Source organism: Marmota marmota, unplaced genomic scaffold (genome assembly GCF_001458135.2).
Source record: "Marmota marmota marmota unplaced genomic scaffold, marMar, whole genome shotgun sequence".
NCBI classification, from domain to species: Eukaryota; Metazoa; Chordata; class Mammalia; order Rodentia; family Sciuridae; genus Marmota; species Marmota marmota.
Genome location: NW_025999925.1, coordinates 2,534,771 through 2,550,973, shown reverse-complemented (window position 1 = coordinate 2,550,973; position 16,203 = coordinate 2,534,771).

The window sequence follows — 16,203 nt, the reverse complement described above, 5'->3', positions numbered from 1 at the left end:
TGTGTGTCTGGGAGGGGGGTAGGTGGGAAGGGATCCCAGAGAGTGGATGAAGTGGTAGGCTGACTCCCAGCTTTTTCAGACACACACTCTGATTGGTCTTTAGGGAGCAGATAATGGCAAGAGGCAGTTAATTTGAAGATAATTGAGAGATCTCTTTCCTGTCTTTACACAATAAAGCAAGGTGTCGGGCCTCAGCTGGCATTTGCTCTCCGGCAGGAAGAAAAGAGCCTGGAATTGGTCGACAAAAGCTGCCACCTCTTTTTCACTTCTCACACAAAGCTGGGAAACCACTTTCCTGTTCCCTACTCCGCCCACGCCCAGTCCCAGTCTGGACCCATGTTTATTGTTTCAACACATCAGGCCATAAATAAGAGTTTACAAAGAACTAGGGATGATCGATCGATTCCTCTGGAAAACAAGGGCCGGGCATCTAAAAACAGTGCCTTATATACCCACCGGCCCAGATGGTGGGTTTTCTGTGAGAAGGTGAACTGCTTTTCTGAACCAATTTTTTTCTTTCTCAGCATCTTTAGTACTATGTGCCAAAATGGCTTCAAGTCCACAGTGCAGAAATCCCAAGGGACTTTCTCAGGTTAATGAACACTCACTCATCTACACACCTTGCATGGATGGAGGCACTGGAGGAATTGTGTATGTGCAGTACTTTTAAGCCAGGCTTCACGACTGTCTTAGGAAATTTTAGCAAAAGGGAAGAGGCAAATAGCAAAACATGGACTTTTTTTCTTTTCTTTCTTTGTTTTTGTTTGTTTGTTTCTGAGGGATCCTTCCCTCTGCCCTGCCAGTCTTCCCAACTTATCTTTATTCTCTTTTGGGGCAGATTGTTCACGAATTCTAAGTGGGTGGTAAAATATCTAATTATTTTGATAACATGTATGTGAAGATTTACTGGAAATTTGGATTAAATAAGAGTGAAAAAATGTCACTTTTTCCCACAGGACTGGGAAACTTAAGGGTGACAAGCTCATGAGTATAACAATGATAAGGAACTTTAAGAAGTGAAAGAGTCCGACTCACCAAATCATTTTTCATCAGAAAAGACCCCCCCCACACAAAAAAATCTTGAGGGAGGTACACAGAGGCAGAGAGTGACCGGGGACAAAACCAAGGGAGGAGGCCTGTCAGGGGAAACTGGATCAGGAGATTAACACAGGATGGTTTGAGGTCATTTAAAGTAGCTAGACAACTGGGTTTGCTAATCCGATTAAAAATTTTGTTGAAGTGAAATGTATTTTTGTCATTATTGTGGTAAGTTGGGTCAAGTAATTTTTCTGCCCTCTAAGCAGTGGGACTGTGGTTGCTTTCCCCCAAGTTTCCTCTTAAGATTCCCTTCAAGTTTGTTCCTGGGAGTGCTATAAAGGTGCAAGTCAATATCACAAATAAGTAAATTTGCAAACACAGAAACTGAGATAGTGAGGTTCAATATGTGCTAAAATAAAGGTCTTGTCCTGAGGCTACATGGTGGACATATAATTTTTTTTCTGGTGCACATCCCTATTTATCTCTCAATATGTTGTATAAATACACATACATTTGTGTTATCTATATTTAAATATATTATATTTTTGTATTATGTAGATTTGTGACTGTAGATTTATGTGTATTTTATATATACTTGTGAGTGTGTGTTAGAGAAAACCAACTGTGAAGGCTCTTGTAGTACATTTGGTGAGGGCCTCATCATTTCAAAGCTCCGAGTGTCGTCAGCCTCACAGGGTTGAGTGATAGATGAGATGACTGAATTGGGGACTTCTTTCTCAATTATCAGATCCAATCTAAGATCCATGATTCCATATTTTTGGTAAGATACCAAATATTGGGAATGTTCTCATTCAACAATAATTTGAAAAATTCGCAGAAGAGAAAAATAGAAGTTGAAGAACCTTGACTTGCAAATTTCTAATTTTAAGGACCTGACACTTAAAATGCTTTCAATAATAATTTGAGACAACTTCCATTACCTATTGGGGTGACTTTTAAAATTATGTGACAACCAATAAAATGGTTCTAAGCATTTGGAAATGGGAGGGTATTGCTTTTATCTTTTTAAGGTCTTTAGAGAATATTTAAAAGTAGGGGATAAGGCACCAAAACACGCAAGTCTGATCCAAATTCCAGTGTAAAAATGTACACATAAGTTATCCAAGACCCCTCAGGCCTCACACAAACATTTTTAAAAATCACGCGCATAGCTTTCCCCTCAGCGGCCCAGCTGGGACTTCTACGTTCCCCACTATTGCCCTGAATGCCACTGGAGTCGTCAACACATGTCCCACATGTGCTCATAGTGTCTTCTCCTGGAGGATACTGGTGCCTTTGAGGCATGGAAGTTCTCCCATTCATTGCTGTAGCTCTGGGGTCCTAGTGGCTGATTCCTGAAGGTCTCCCTTGGTGTTCTATGTGGTCATGCAGGGAAGGCGGGAAGAGTCCTCACTCCTCTGCCATGGTTCCCTGTTCAAGGGTGTCTGAGCAGGATTTCCTGCGCCCACATCCTGCTAAGGTGTAAGGAACTCTGTATTCTTTCTCTTCAAAGGGCCTAAAGATGCACCCAGGGGACTGGGATGGGCACAAATTTGAGTGACTGGCATGGTTCTGGACTCAGGATCACTCAGGTCCTCCCATGGGGTTCTGTTACCAGGTAAGTTTATCACATCTGGCTTTTTTTGTCCCTAAGAGTTATCCCTTAAGATCCAGCAAAATCCCTTGGGACTTGCCTTCTTAACTGCCTCAATGAAGAAGAACAAAGCAAACAAAACACAAAAACACACATTGTGGCTGTTTACTAGACTACTGGACAAGTTTAGTCATGTCTGAAGCTTATTTGTGAGCACTTTTGAGACACAATCCTGACTCTTAGTGTGTAGAAGTGTGTGTGTTCACACAAAAATATAAACATTGAATGTGACTGAGGGTTGTGATCTCTTTTGATTTAATTGAACTTTCAAATTTTTTTCTGTGGTTTCCACTGTGTATTACACTTATGCTGAGAAAAAGAAATAATTGATCAGATACTCTCAAAGAAAATTGCAAAACCCTAAATAAATACAAGTGTACATTTTCCTCCCTTTACCCTTGGGAAAAAATGGACTATATTTTCACTTGTCTTTGAAAGGAAATTATAAAATCTATTTTCCCCTTATTATTGGAATTTACAGGAATGGATGGTAAATTTTGGAAATAGTTATTGCTTATCTACAGAAAAGTTCATTGCCTCAAATAGCAATGAACTTTTCTATAGATAAGCAATAGCTATTTCCAAAATAAAGTAGAAAAGTATTCCCACACAATAGCAATAAAAAACATAAGATAGCTTGAAATTCTAAGGAAGAAATGTGTAATACCTATATAAAGAAAATGATAAAACTTTATTGAGGGATATAAAATACAATCAAATATCCCAAGTCACATACTAGATGTCTGAGTGGCAATACTACCTGTCATAAATATGTCAGTTACTCACAAAATGTCTTATAGTTGTTAGACAAGGATGATTAACAACCCATTGATGTGTTTTAGAAGAAAGTGAAACGAAGTATTTCAAAAGTGATCTGCAGGTATGGAACAAGAACAACTAAGTAAATATTGAAAATCAAGAACATTTCTGGCTTCTGTCAAGATGGCAGAATGCCATGGCCTATTGATTACCTCTCCCAGTATCAACCCTGGAGACAACATTGAAGTAAAAAGAAAGCATGGATTTCTAGAACTAAAAAGAATAACTGAGAAATACTATGTTGGGGACTGACGTGTGTGTGTGTGTGTGTGTGTGTGTGTGTGTGTGTGTGTGTGTCTGTGAAGGGCTAGGGAAGGTGGTGATGGCTGCAGGCAGGACACAAGGCAGCATATATCAGTTGTGAGAGGATGAGTTGGAGAAGCAAAGTTATGCTTTCCAGACAATCTTTACCTGCCCCAGGGCCACAGAAATTATTTGTTCAGCTTAGACCCCTGATGTCTTGGTAATATCAAGGCAAAGAAAAACCCTATTGGGAGGAACAGCTAATAAAAGGACATCCATTTTTCTCTCTTTTTTGTTTCAAATCTCTAAATTTGGTGAATTTCTAAAATTAAATAATTTGTCTTCTACCAATCCTGATTCTCTTTACAAGTTTAAAGCAAAAATTAAGTATATATAGCTTAAAATATATTGAAATAAGATTGTCTAAAGCAAAAATAGGCTGAGTTAAACTCACAAATTGTGAAAAGGGCAAAAGAACACTCAAATAAACAAGAAGGAAGGAAATACTAAAATAAAAATTCAGAAATGAATAAAAATAAGGTGTCTATAATAATCCAAAGTTATTTCTGTAAAAATATTCATAATATCATTAAATTTCTAGAGTAAATAATAAAGATAAAATTTATACATATTGTATACTCACATACATTCTAAATATTAACCCTTTGTCAGATGCATAGTTCTAGTAGCAGAGACATTTTCATAATATGAATTCTTTTAATTCATGAACATTGAATATCTTTCTGTTCATATTTCCTTCCATTTCCTATGTTGTATAGTTTTCATTTTAGAGATCTTTCACCTCCTTGGTTAAGTTTATTACTAGGTATTTTATTTAATTTCTTTTTGTATTTGTTATAGATGAGATTTTTCTTTGGATGTCTTTTTCAGATAGTTTGTTATTAGCATATAGTAATGCTACTGATTTTTGTACATTGATTTTGGATCCTGTAACTTCCTAAAATTGTTTAATAGTTCAAATAGTCTTCTGGTAAAGTCTTTTGGGTTTCCTATACATAAGATCATGTCATCTGCAAACAGGGATACTTGGATTCTTGCTTTCCAACACTGATGCCTTTTCATTTCTTTCTGCCTAATTGCTGTGGCCTTCCCTACTTTATTATATAGAAGTGTTGAAAGCAGGTATCCTTCTCTGAAAATGTCCATTTTATTGCCACACTTATAAAAATTCTATGTAGGAAATTTTATCTCAGTATTTTGAAATCCTTCTTCAATATACTCTATCTTTACCTATTGATGTTAAGAAATTAGATGTAAATATTATTTCATATTTTTCTCTCTCCTCTCTGGAAGGTTTTAAGACTTTCTTTTTCTTTCCAGTATTCTCAAATTGCACAAAAATATCCTTCAGGTGAAAGGATTTGCTTTTATCTTGCTGGGAATTTCATGACCCACTTAAAGCTATGGTACTCACTTTTTTTCATCATTTTCTTGAAAATTTTCTCTCTCAACGTTTTCCTACACTTTCTGAAAGTGCAGTTGACTAAGCATTGGAGTTCCTTGTTTGCTGCTCTAATTTTCTTGTCTTTTCTATGTCCTCTAGTCATTTGCCTTTTAATTCTATTTTCTGGGAGATTCTATTGACTTCATTGTAAAATCTTTCTACTAAAGTCCACATTTTAGCTCTTGTATTTCTAGTTTCCAAGACCTTCTATTCTTGGATTTTTCCTTCATTATTTCTTGTTTGTGTTTTGTATGTCATATATCTTCCTGATATGGAAAAAGCACATCTGCTTTCAAATCGCTAATCCTGGAGGTGACATCAGCCAACTGCCCACATCCCTTTGGGAAGAACTAGCCATTATGGCTCCACCTAGATGTAAGAGACTGGACAATGGAAACTACTAGGTTTTCTGGGGATGTCAGGAGCCCATTACCAGCCTCTTCTACAGATACACTTGTTAAATGATCTCTTTCCTCTGTTCATTTTTTGAAAGCAAGTCTGGAAAATTTGTCGGAAGCCCTATATGTGTGTGGGCAGGTCATGTCATTCCTTAACTGAAGGTGAAGTGACAGCAAAAAGGCTTTTTTTGTAGGGGAAATTTCAAAGAATAGTACCTGAAGTTCTTTTCTCCAGAGGAATGAAGGTGTTTCTCGGGGGAAAGCCCTCAACTCTTCTTCTATGGGTACACACCTGATTTTCGCATTTTGAAGCCAAGAGGGAAAAGGGCTGAGAATTCTCACAGTTTGTACCTAGAATTTCACCTGATCTTCCTAAATTTTTGTCTATGTTTCCTCCTCCTTCACCCCTACTGTATCTGATATCTATGAATCCATCTTCTTTGCTTTAGTTTTCCACAGATGAAACTTCAGTTTTCTTGTTGAGGAGAAGATCTGAGACTTGGGGCTGAGAACCCAAAGTCCCATGTTAAGATTTCAATTAATCCTCCTGTTTTTGTTCTGTATCTCACTCTGCCCTTCAGCAATACAAGCTGACACCAAGTCCTTAGCTTGCAGGAGTTCTCTGAGGTAAAGTAGTCTTTCTTGGGATATCTTGCACGGAAGACTCCTCGGCTCTGAAAATGCATTATGTGCTTCCCTACTATCTTCCATAAATTTGTTTCAACCTCTTATTTGCCCTTGTCTTACTTTCTCTTTCTCCCTGTAATTGAATACATCTAAAATTCCTTTACTTTCACTTTAAATGGCTTTTAGGAGGGAGAGGATATAAACATATATGGTCAATATGCCATATTTAAAGAGAAGTGTATAAATGATTTTGAAAACAAAGCTAATTTTATAATGCTTAGTACAAAATGGATATATAAATAGTATAAAAAATATAATCTCAAGCAGGTTAAATGCACAGAAAAAATACAGGCAGGAAACTGAATTTTGTTACTTATGTCTGTATGATGAAATAATGGTAATTTTAGTTTCTCTTTAATCCTTTTATTTCTAAGTGTCTTAGTTACTTAGCATAAATTACTTTTGTAATCAGAATAAAGCAAATATTTCTTTAAAAGAATACCTTGCAAAGTAGAGAAATAAGAAGCAATTAAGAGATTATCTCAGTGGGAAATGTTTTTCTCTAGGCATACTGTGCAGAATTGAAATTGGATACTGCAGATTCTATCACCAGTGAATAAGTAGATATGTAAAATGTTAACATTGTGTGTTCACTATATGTCAACTACTTTATTCATTATCTCTCTTCATAGTCATAGTGATCATGAAGGTAAATATTATTTTCTTCTTCATTTATGGATGAGGAAATTAAAACATAGATACAGAACACTCATCATCCTGTGTTGGTAAGTTACAGGGCTTGAGATTGGACCTACCAAGTCTAACTCTACAGAGGCTTATTTAACCATTATATTACAATCCCTCCCCATTCAGAGTTATCCCTCAGTATTTTCAGGGTGTGATGCTAGGATCCCCTGAAGATACCAAAATCTAGGGATACTGAAGTCCTGTGGTTTTTGCATTTAACATACACATATCCTCCCATATACTTCAAATCTCTTCCAGATTACTTATAATACACAAATATGCTATATAAATAGTTTTACCATACTATTTAGGAAATAATGACAAGAAGACAAAGTCTATACATGTTCAGTACAGATGCAATGTTTTCCCCAAATACTTCCAATCCATGATGGGTACACATATGAATATTATACTGTTGTAGTCAGTTTTTTCATTGCTGTGACCAAAAGACCTGACAAGGACAATTTTAGAGGAGGAAAAGTTTATTTGTCACTCAGGGTTTCAGAGATCTCAATACTTAGGGGGCGAACTCCATTGCTGGGGACCCAAGGTGGGCAGAACATCATGACAGAAGAATGTGGTGGAAGAAAACAGCTCAGCACATGGCACCAGGAAGGGGAGGGAGAGAGAGAGAGAGAGAGAGAGAGAGAGAGAGACAGAGAGAGAGAGAGAGAGCGCTCCCCTCAAGAAGAACAAAATATATATCCCAAAGACACACCCCCAATGACCCACCACCTGGTCACACCCTACCTGCCTGCAGTTACCACACAGTTAATCCCTATCAAGGGATTAATACACTGACTAGGTTAAGACTCTCATAACCCAATCGTCACCTCTAAGCTCTCCTGCACTGTCTCATACATGAGTTTTTGGGGGACGCTTGATATCTAAACCACAACAGATAACCATAAATATAAAGTCATGTGGACATGTCTCTCACACACACACACACACACACACACACACATTCTTATCTAACTCTTGCTATTCATTTGTGTTTATATCTACATGTGTACATATTCAGCCAAGAATCTGCACTGGACCTTGAGCAATTATAAAGCAAGGACAAGAATGGAGGTCAATATCAATATGGCATCTCAGTGAGAACTGTGATACTAAACAACACAGAACACAGGTGGCTATACAACTCCCTGGGTCTGAACCCTAACCTCCTTTTCTTTCTTATACACTCTTCCATACCAATAGTCTCCCACATATGGAATAAGGGAGCCTTGGGCTTATGAGTGTGATCAGAAAACAAGCAACACTCACACCTGCTTGGCCTCATGTTCTCTGATGGTTCCAGAGATAGGATGTGGCCTTAAATCTTTGTTTCTGTACAGTGGGTGGAGGGAGCTTCTTGCCATCCAGAATGCATTAAATGTTCATAGCAGCTGCCTAGAAATACTGCAGTGTTTCCCATTAAAGATGAATAAACTAGTTTAGGCTCCCAAGTATTTCCAGGAATGTAGGAGTTTTTGATCTGTTGTTCTTTCCACCCTATTATTTCAAGGCTCTAATTAAATAATGCCACACATAATAACTCCTCAAAGCCCTCTGAAGATATAATTTGAATGATTTGAAATGTTCTAATTTTCTTTTAAAAGTTCTTACAAGTCTTAAGACATTCTTATTTGCAGGCAGTAATTTTTGTTGTGTAGATGATATTTCAAATATATTCCTTCCTGATGTGCTGGAAGCCATTAGCCAAGTAGGTATGACAATTTCCTTGCCAGCGTACCCCATGTTGCAGTGACATTGAATGTAGGTGACCTTGCTCAAGGACCAAGGCGGATTAGGGTGTTCCCGGTTTAAGATAATGGTGTTTAGGGCGTTCCCAGTTTAGGTTCCAGGTTTAAGGTTTAAGATTATTCCTGCTGGGAATAGGGCGTATCCTGCTGCCTGAGTTCCCCTTGAGTTCTCACGGGATTCAGACAGTATATTTTGGAGATAGAAGCCCAGTGGAGGTGATTTTGGGCAGAGAACGTGGATTTGGGCAGAGAACGTGGATTTCCCCAGAACGTGTTTGTATACGGCTGGTGTGAGTTCAGGAATAAAGAGTTGCTGTTTGAATCTACAAGCTGTGTGGTGGCTCGTGATTTTGCGCCCAGCCAGACTGCGGCACTGATGGTCAGCTTGAGGCCACATGCTTGATTCTAATTGGCAGAGGGTTTGTCATTATGTACAGTTTTTGTCTCTATATCACTCCTTTGTTTTATGAAATAGCATATTTCTCCAAGCTAATTTTATTTGCATCTTTCTTATAAGAGTATCATTGACAGTTATGTATCTTACCGTTCCCATATAAATCCCATTTAAAGTGGACAATTCAATGCTTCTTAGTATATTCACAGAGTTATAACAACCATCACCATGATCAGTTATAGAACATTTGCATTACTCAGAAAAGAAACCCTAGAACAAATTTAACTCTCATATCTGACTTCTAAGACAATTCTCCAATAAAAGGGTGCAGTGATCCTTGAGGAAATGGCTGATCATAGGTCAGAGGAAGGAAATAATACAAGATAAGCCTAGAGCGTCTTGTAGCATTGGTAAGTGAAGAAATGCTTAAAAACAAACAAATGAAAAGGTCCTAAACTCACTGAACCTACCACATTCATTGAGACATATATAAGGGACCCAGGAGTCAACTGAAGTATAGTACCTAATGGACAATACTGGGAAAAAATTAAAGCAATAAAATAAGTAGTATTGGATTATAACTTAAGGTATCAAATAAATATCCATGAGTCTACACTGATTTAAAAAATGGCTGAATACATTAATAAATTGAAGAAAAAAGACAAATCTCTCTTGCAAAAGAATTCTAAATAATCTTTTTTTTTCATATGGGGATTGAACCTAGGGGCACTCAATTACTGAGCCACATACCCATCCCTTTCTTTAAATGTTATTGTATTTAGAGACAGAGTCTCACTGACTTGCTTAGGATCTCACTAAATTGCTGAGGTCGGCTTTGAACTCAAAATCCTCCTGCCTCAGCCTCCTGAGTCGCTGAGATTGCAGGCATGTGCCAATGCCCCTGGCCCTAATTTATCATTTTGATAATTATTCTTTCTCTGTTGGATGAGAAAATGTCATCATACCTTCCTTTACTTTTTTTAATACACATACACACACACATAGTCATAGATGAACACAATAACTCTATTTATTTATTTTTATGTTGTGCTGAGGATCAAACCCAGTGCCTCACACATGCTAGGCAAGTGCTCTACCACTGATCCCCAGCCCCAGCCCCAGCCACCTTCCTTTACTTTTTAAAGCACAGTTTTCTTTAGTGTTTTGAAGTCTTTGTTAAATTCAGTGTCTGTGTCCTCTTATAGGCAGGTTCTACAGCTTAATGTGTTCCCCATGTATGGGTCATGCTTTCTTATTTTTTTCCCATGTCTCATAATTTTTTTTTTTTGTTATTTTTGTTGAAAATTGGGTATTTGTAGGTACTACAATGTAGCAACTCTGGATACTGATCTCCTTCCTCTGTGGAGGACTGATTCATAATGTTGTTTGGTTGTTTATTTGGGTGGTCCATTTTAGTGAAGTTTATTTCCCATATAATGCAAAACTTATGATGGCATTTTTCAGAAGATGGAGACTCAGTCATACACAGTAACCCTCGGATGACAGTGGTTTCAATGGGGCTCTCTTTTACTGTCTTATTCCCAGATTTATCTGTTAGGGTGCTTTTTTTGGTATCTCACCCAGCTGATAATTTCCTTTAATTGCTGGTTGATTGAGCTACTCTTTTCAATAATGCCTGGTGCATAATTTGCTCCACAGTCTGAGCCTATTAAATCCAGTCCTCTTCTAAAGAGAAGTTTTCTGATTTCTTCTTAGCTACCTCTTTCCCTTGTTCTCTATAGTAAACTTGTTCACCTATAGTTGAGCACACTCCTCTCCTAGAGCTACCAGCTGTTTCTTGATTGCTTGCTACCAAAATTGCCAATGGGTTTGAGAGTGTCCTTAAGCTTGAACTTCCTCTTTAGATGAAGTTAGCCCCTTTGGGAAGAGATTTGAAGTTCCTATCTGTCTTCTTATCTGTCTCATTCCTTAGGTAAAAATCTCTGAACTGGGATGAGGGTCATACTCTACTCCTACCTTATGAGCAGAGTGCTGGGCAGAGGTCTTCTCAGCTTGTCTTTCCCAGCATAGAGCCACAACTCTATGAGCAAGCTAAGGCACAGAAATTGGGGCTCCAGTATTCTTGGGCTGCCATACTGGCATGGAATCTCTGACTTAGGAGTGAGGGTTCTGGAGAAGCAAGAGAGCAGCCATGTGGCTATACTTGCCATGAATTTAGTCTCTGAAATTTGGAACTGAAGGGGATAAGAAATGCTGGGGCCACCCGCTCTTGGTGAGATGCTGTATCCCTCACCTGGGAACTGAGGGGAGAGGGAGACTGTTCTTCTTGGCCACAGACATCCCACATGGAGCTTTGGTCTCCCTGAACTGTGGAGAGTGGGGCAGGCAGAAGATGGGCTATGGCTCATATGCCACAGACTTTGGCTGTTCTTTCCAAGATTTAGTAGAATTTCTTGAATAAATGTTTCTTTTTTATTTTTTAAATTTGTTTTAATTAGTTATACTTGACAGTAGAATGCATTTATGCACTTTGATATATCATGGGATATAATTTCTCATTTTTCTGAGTGTACATTTTTAGAATCATATTGGTCATGTAGTTACATATATACGTACAGTAATAATGTCTGTTTCATTCTATTATCTTTCCTATCCCCACATCCCCTCCCCTCCCCTCCTATCACTTCCCTCTACCTAATTTAAGGTAATGCTGTTCTTCCTTAGTGCCTCCACTCCCAGCCTTATTGTGAATTAGCATCCTCATATTAGAGAAAACATTCAGCCTTTAATTTTCTTGTATGCCTTATGGGGATCTCCAGATACTTTAAATGGTTGCTTTTAAAAAAACATTTTCTCTAGTTGTTTTTTCTGGGGAGTGGTTTCATGGAGCATCTCATTCTACCATCTGAAACTAGAACGCTTTTTATTATTTTGTACTGAGTCTAAATCATAGCTTGGTCTCATGAACTCTCTGGTGTCTGTCTTCCCACTTGATATGAATCCATATTTTCTATTTGACAGTGTATCAGGAAAGTGAAATGGGGCCAACTCTCCAACAGAGAAAAGTGGAAGATGTGAGTCCTGGCTGTGCTGAGTCTACCCAGATTGATCTGATTTATCTGCACAATATTCCCAAAGTGCTATGCTTAGTTACTGGAACCTCCAAGACAGGAGGAGCAGGAAGACTGGGAATTCAGTGATATAAATCCATTGGACTGAGGCCACATATCAAAGAGTTCTCCACAGAACATGGGATAATATTATATAACACAGGACTAATTTTTTTGGATGGGTTATTTATAAGTTTACTAGAAGAAAGAAATTTAAAAATATGAAGGTAGATAAAAATTTATATAAACAGGGCTTCCCAGTATGCAGACACATTAAAGATTCATGACAGGTGGAACTATTGCAATGTTTTGCTTTTAAAAAACAAATAAACAGAGCAATTTAGACTCCTACAAATTTCCAGGAATGTAGGAAATCTCTGCTACTGTTTTCTTTCCATTTTGTTGTACTCTAGTTAAAGAGTCCCACATCCATAATGCATTATTCTCTAAGGGCCTAGAAAATTTGGATGATATGACATCGAACATTTTAAAAATGATCTCTGCACAAACATATACACACCTACGGAGTACATCAAAATTGTAATTTCACAATATTTTTTGCTAGGCAAGGCAAAATTAGCTATTTTCTTTCATAAAAAAATAAGCCAGCTTCAAAGTGATCCAGAGACAGCAACAATTGTAAAGATGGCATGAAAATGATTTGAGTTTGAAAAAAGTTGTAAACATCAGGTAATAATTTTACACAATCCCAAATCTGTCTAGACCAAAAATAATCAAATTGGCTGTTTGACTATTAATATGGCAAGAAGACACACTCAGCATTCCCTTCTGGAATTCCCTTCTCTCCAGTCATGCTGGGCAGCTTACACAAACAGGGTCCTCCAACTAACAAAAGGGGAAAATAATGGTTCCATCTTTTCCACCCACACAGCTTCTCTTTTGTAGCTTCAGGTGTGTCTACTCTTTTCCTTTTCATTCTTTTTAAAGCATATCAGGATTAGCTTGAATGAGCAGACAGCCTCAGTTAACTTAAAAGTGGAGCACCTCCAGGACGCTCCTGAATTATCACAGTCAGCAGGACACAGGTTAATTAGGAGCCACCATCAGCAATTCACATGGACCCAAAGCTTCCAGTCGATTGCTGATAATATCATCCTTTTTGGAGTTTAAGAGCAGCCTTCCAGGGAAGATTCTGGATGTTTTCATGGGCTGGTTGTCACCTGGCCCATTTATGTCTATAAACTCAAAGTATTGTTTTATTGTTTTTGTTTTCATCTCTTTTGTTTTCAAAGTGTTGGTCCCCAAATAGTTTTCAAATTCATAAATTTGTCAGGTCAGGCAGCAATAGCCAAAATGTTCCAGCTCGACGAATCTCAGGGGCACCTGACACATGGTTTCCCCATGACACTGATGGTGAGTATTTGTGTTTCACACCGTCTGTGGGTCTCTTCTTCCCTGTCAACCTGGCCTCACCTCCTCTTCCTGCTCACTCTTCTCCTGAGAAGAGGATAAAGTTTCAGGGAAATAGACACACTTAGCACAACCCACACCCTCAATTTAAATGGAAAAAAAAAGATTCTGCTGAAAACCAAGCTTAAGCAAACATATCAGGAACCTTCTTTCCCACTATCCTTCAATTTAATGTCAGCTGTCCTCATTCATCTCTGTCCTACTTAATTAACCAGTATTACCAGTGACTTCTAGGTGACAGCATTAACCAGCATGGGTTTTGCATTCTCTCGCCTCATGCTGCCCATGTTGGAAGACCTAAATAATTGGGCACAATAAGGATACACACAGAGAATTCAAAGAAGTGATGGATCCGGAAATTTCTTGAAGGACTGACCACAATTATAATGAGATGTATGTGTGGTAATAATACACCTAGTATAGGATACATGCTAGGGGCCGCCTCAGATTCTTCTGGCCTCATCTGTCTCTTGGATCCTCAGCTTGTTGAGTAGCAGAAGAGGGAAAGATTCCAGGCAGAACCTTGGGGTTCTCTCCTATGTTGTCTTCAGCTCTTCCCCTACTTCTGGATTCCCTAAAAATGTCACTATAGGTCACAGTATCTGCTTCCTCTCAAGAAGTCTGCTACCAAAAGAGGCTAGGGGACTCAACCCTGAAGATTAACTTCCACAGGGTTCTTTTTGATGAATGGGAAAGAGGAAACAAGAGAACGAAGTCAGCAGAGAACTTTCTTTTTATTTTTTCCCCTGATGTGTTGTTCTGAAGTTAGGTTTTTCATACAGCTTACTCTGAGACATCCTGCACCTGTCAAGCAAGTAGCTGTGCCACTTTGTGCCTTCTTGTGACTAGTAGCTTAGGCTATCGAGCAGTTCTTGCAATTGCTTCCCATGCCCATCCTTCCTCCACTTCCCTTTCCCTCCTCACTCTTGCTTTCTTGTGATTTAATTTCCCAGTAGAGCATGATAAGCACTTAAACCTTGCCCAGACTGACTTGTTCTTTCTACTTTTTTCCCCATTTTTTAGGAACCCCTAAGATGCATCCTAAATTTTCTGTGACAGTTCCAAGTATTCTTTCTCTATCTCCACAAATGTTTCGTTTTTGCCAAAGTATGTGATTCCTTCTTTCATTTTATTTTTTCCCTTCAGAAAAATCTCCTTGATGGGATGTATAGAATTAAAGAAGATGCTGGCAGCTCTTTAATTCAGTTTTAAAATTTCTGTCTTCAATTTGCTGGCCCAATTAATTTGGATCCCCTGCTCTTTTGTTTTCTCTCTTTTCTTGCTGGCAAATCTTGACTTACCCTTCAAAGTCCAGCTAAACATGGTGTTCTGGGTGAGGCCTTTCTTGCCCCTTCTGCTCATGCCTGCCTTGCCAGTCTATGCTGTCTCAGGCCAGATGCCACAGAGCTTGTGTCTGCACTTCTAGGAGTCCTGACTGTTAACTGGATACCACCTGACCTTAATTTTTTCCCTTCTGCATCAAGTCTTACTGAACTCCAGGACTGGCTCATAGAATAGCTTCAGTAACGTTTGTTGAATCAAAGTGGTTTAGTTTCTCCTGTTTGCAACTATCATTGTATCCATCCCAGCCCTGGACAGGACAGTGGTCTCCTAGGCTCCCTGCTGCCAGTCTCCTTCAAACAATGAAATCTGCATAAAACCTTAGGCTATTCTTTTTAAAAATTCTTTCTAAAAATAGCATCCTCCCTCTGCCCCTAGGCCCCTGGTGCCTATAGAAAAGAAATAGTAAAGGAAAGTAAGACTGTATATGCACAAAGCACAGACAGTTATAGTATGTAGTAAATGGTTTGTCTCATGTTCAGCCTAATCCTTGCATTCCTACCACCAAATATGAACTGTCCTTACTGCCTGTGTTTTCAAACAACAGGGAATCTGAATGAAGGAAATTTTGTACAGGACTTGTTTTTCCTTGGAAATGTTGTTAAGGATCTATAAATAATCTCCCACCTGAACCCTCTAGTCTAAATCATTCTTTGGAAAGATACAGGCTTGGCTTTCTTCCCCCTCACTTTCGTGTGATTATATTTTTCAATAGTATGAGCATTTAAACCTTACCTAGAATACTAGGATCTCTCCTCTCTTGCTCTTTCTTAAATTTCAGATCCTACTTTTAATTTATCAGCAGAAATATTTTTGGAAAATAGAAAAAGATAAACCCAGATAGGCCACATCACTGACTGCTCCTTTATATGTTCAAAATTAATTGGCTTCTTGTGGATGGTGGCAGATTATCACTGAGAATGAGTGTTAAGATGAACATTGAATTCATTTCAATAACAGGTTAGGATAGAAAAAAATCCTATTCTCCCCTGCCTTGGGATGCTCAGCTGTCCTCTTTATTGCAATAACATGTGTCTGCCTTTCACTGTCCCACTTCATAATGGCTGTAGAGTTGTTCTAACCAGGCAGATGCCCCTTATCTCAAGGTTCACACCCTCAGGGATGGGCCACCTAATTTCTTAGGCTTTTTGATTACTTTGAACTTTTCCCATTTTTTTGCCTCAATAAGATTCCAAGATTTCTAAGAGAAGGAGTTATATCATA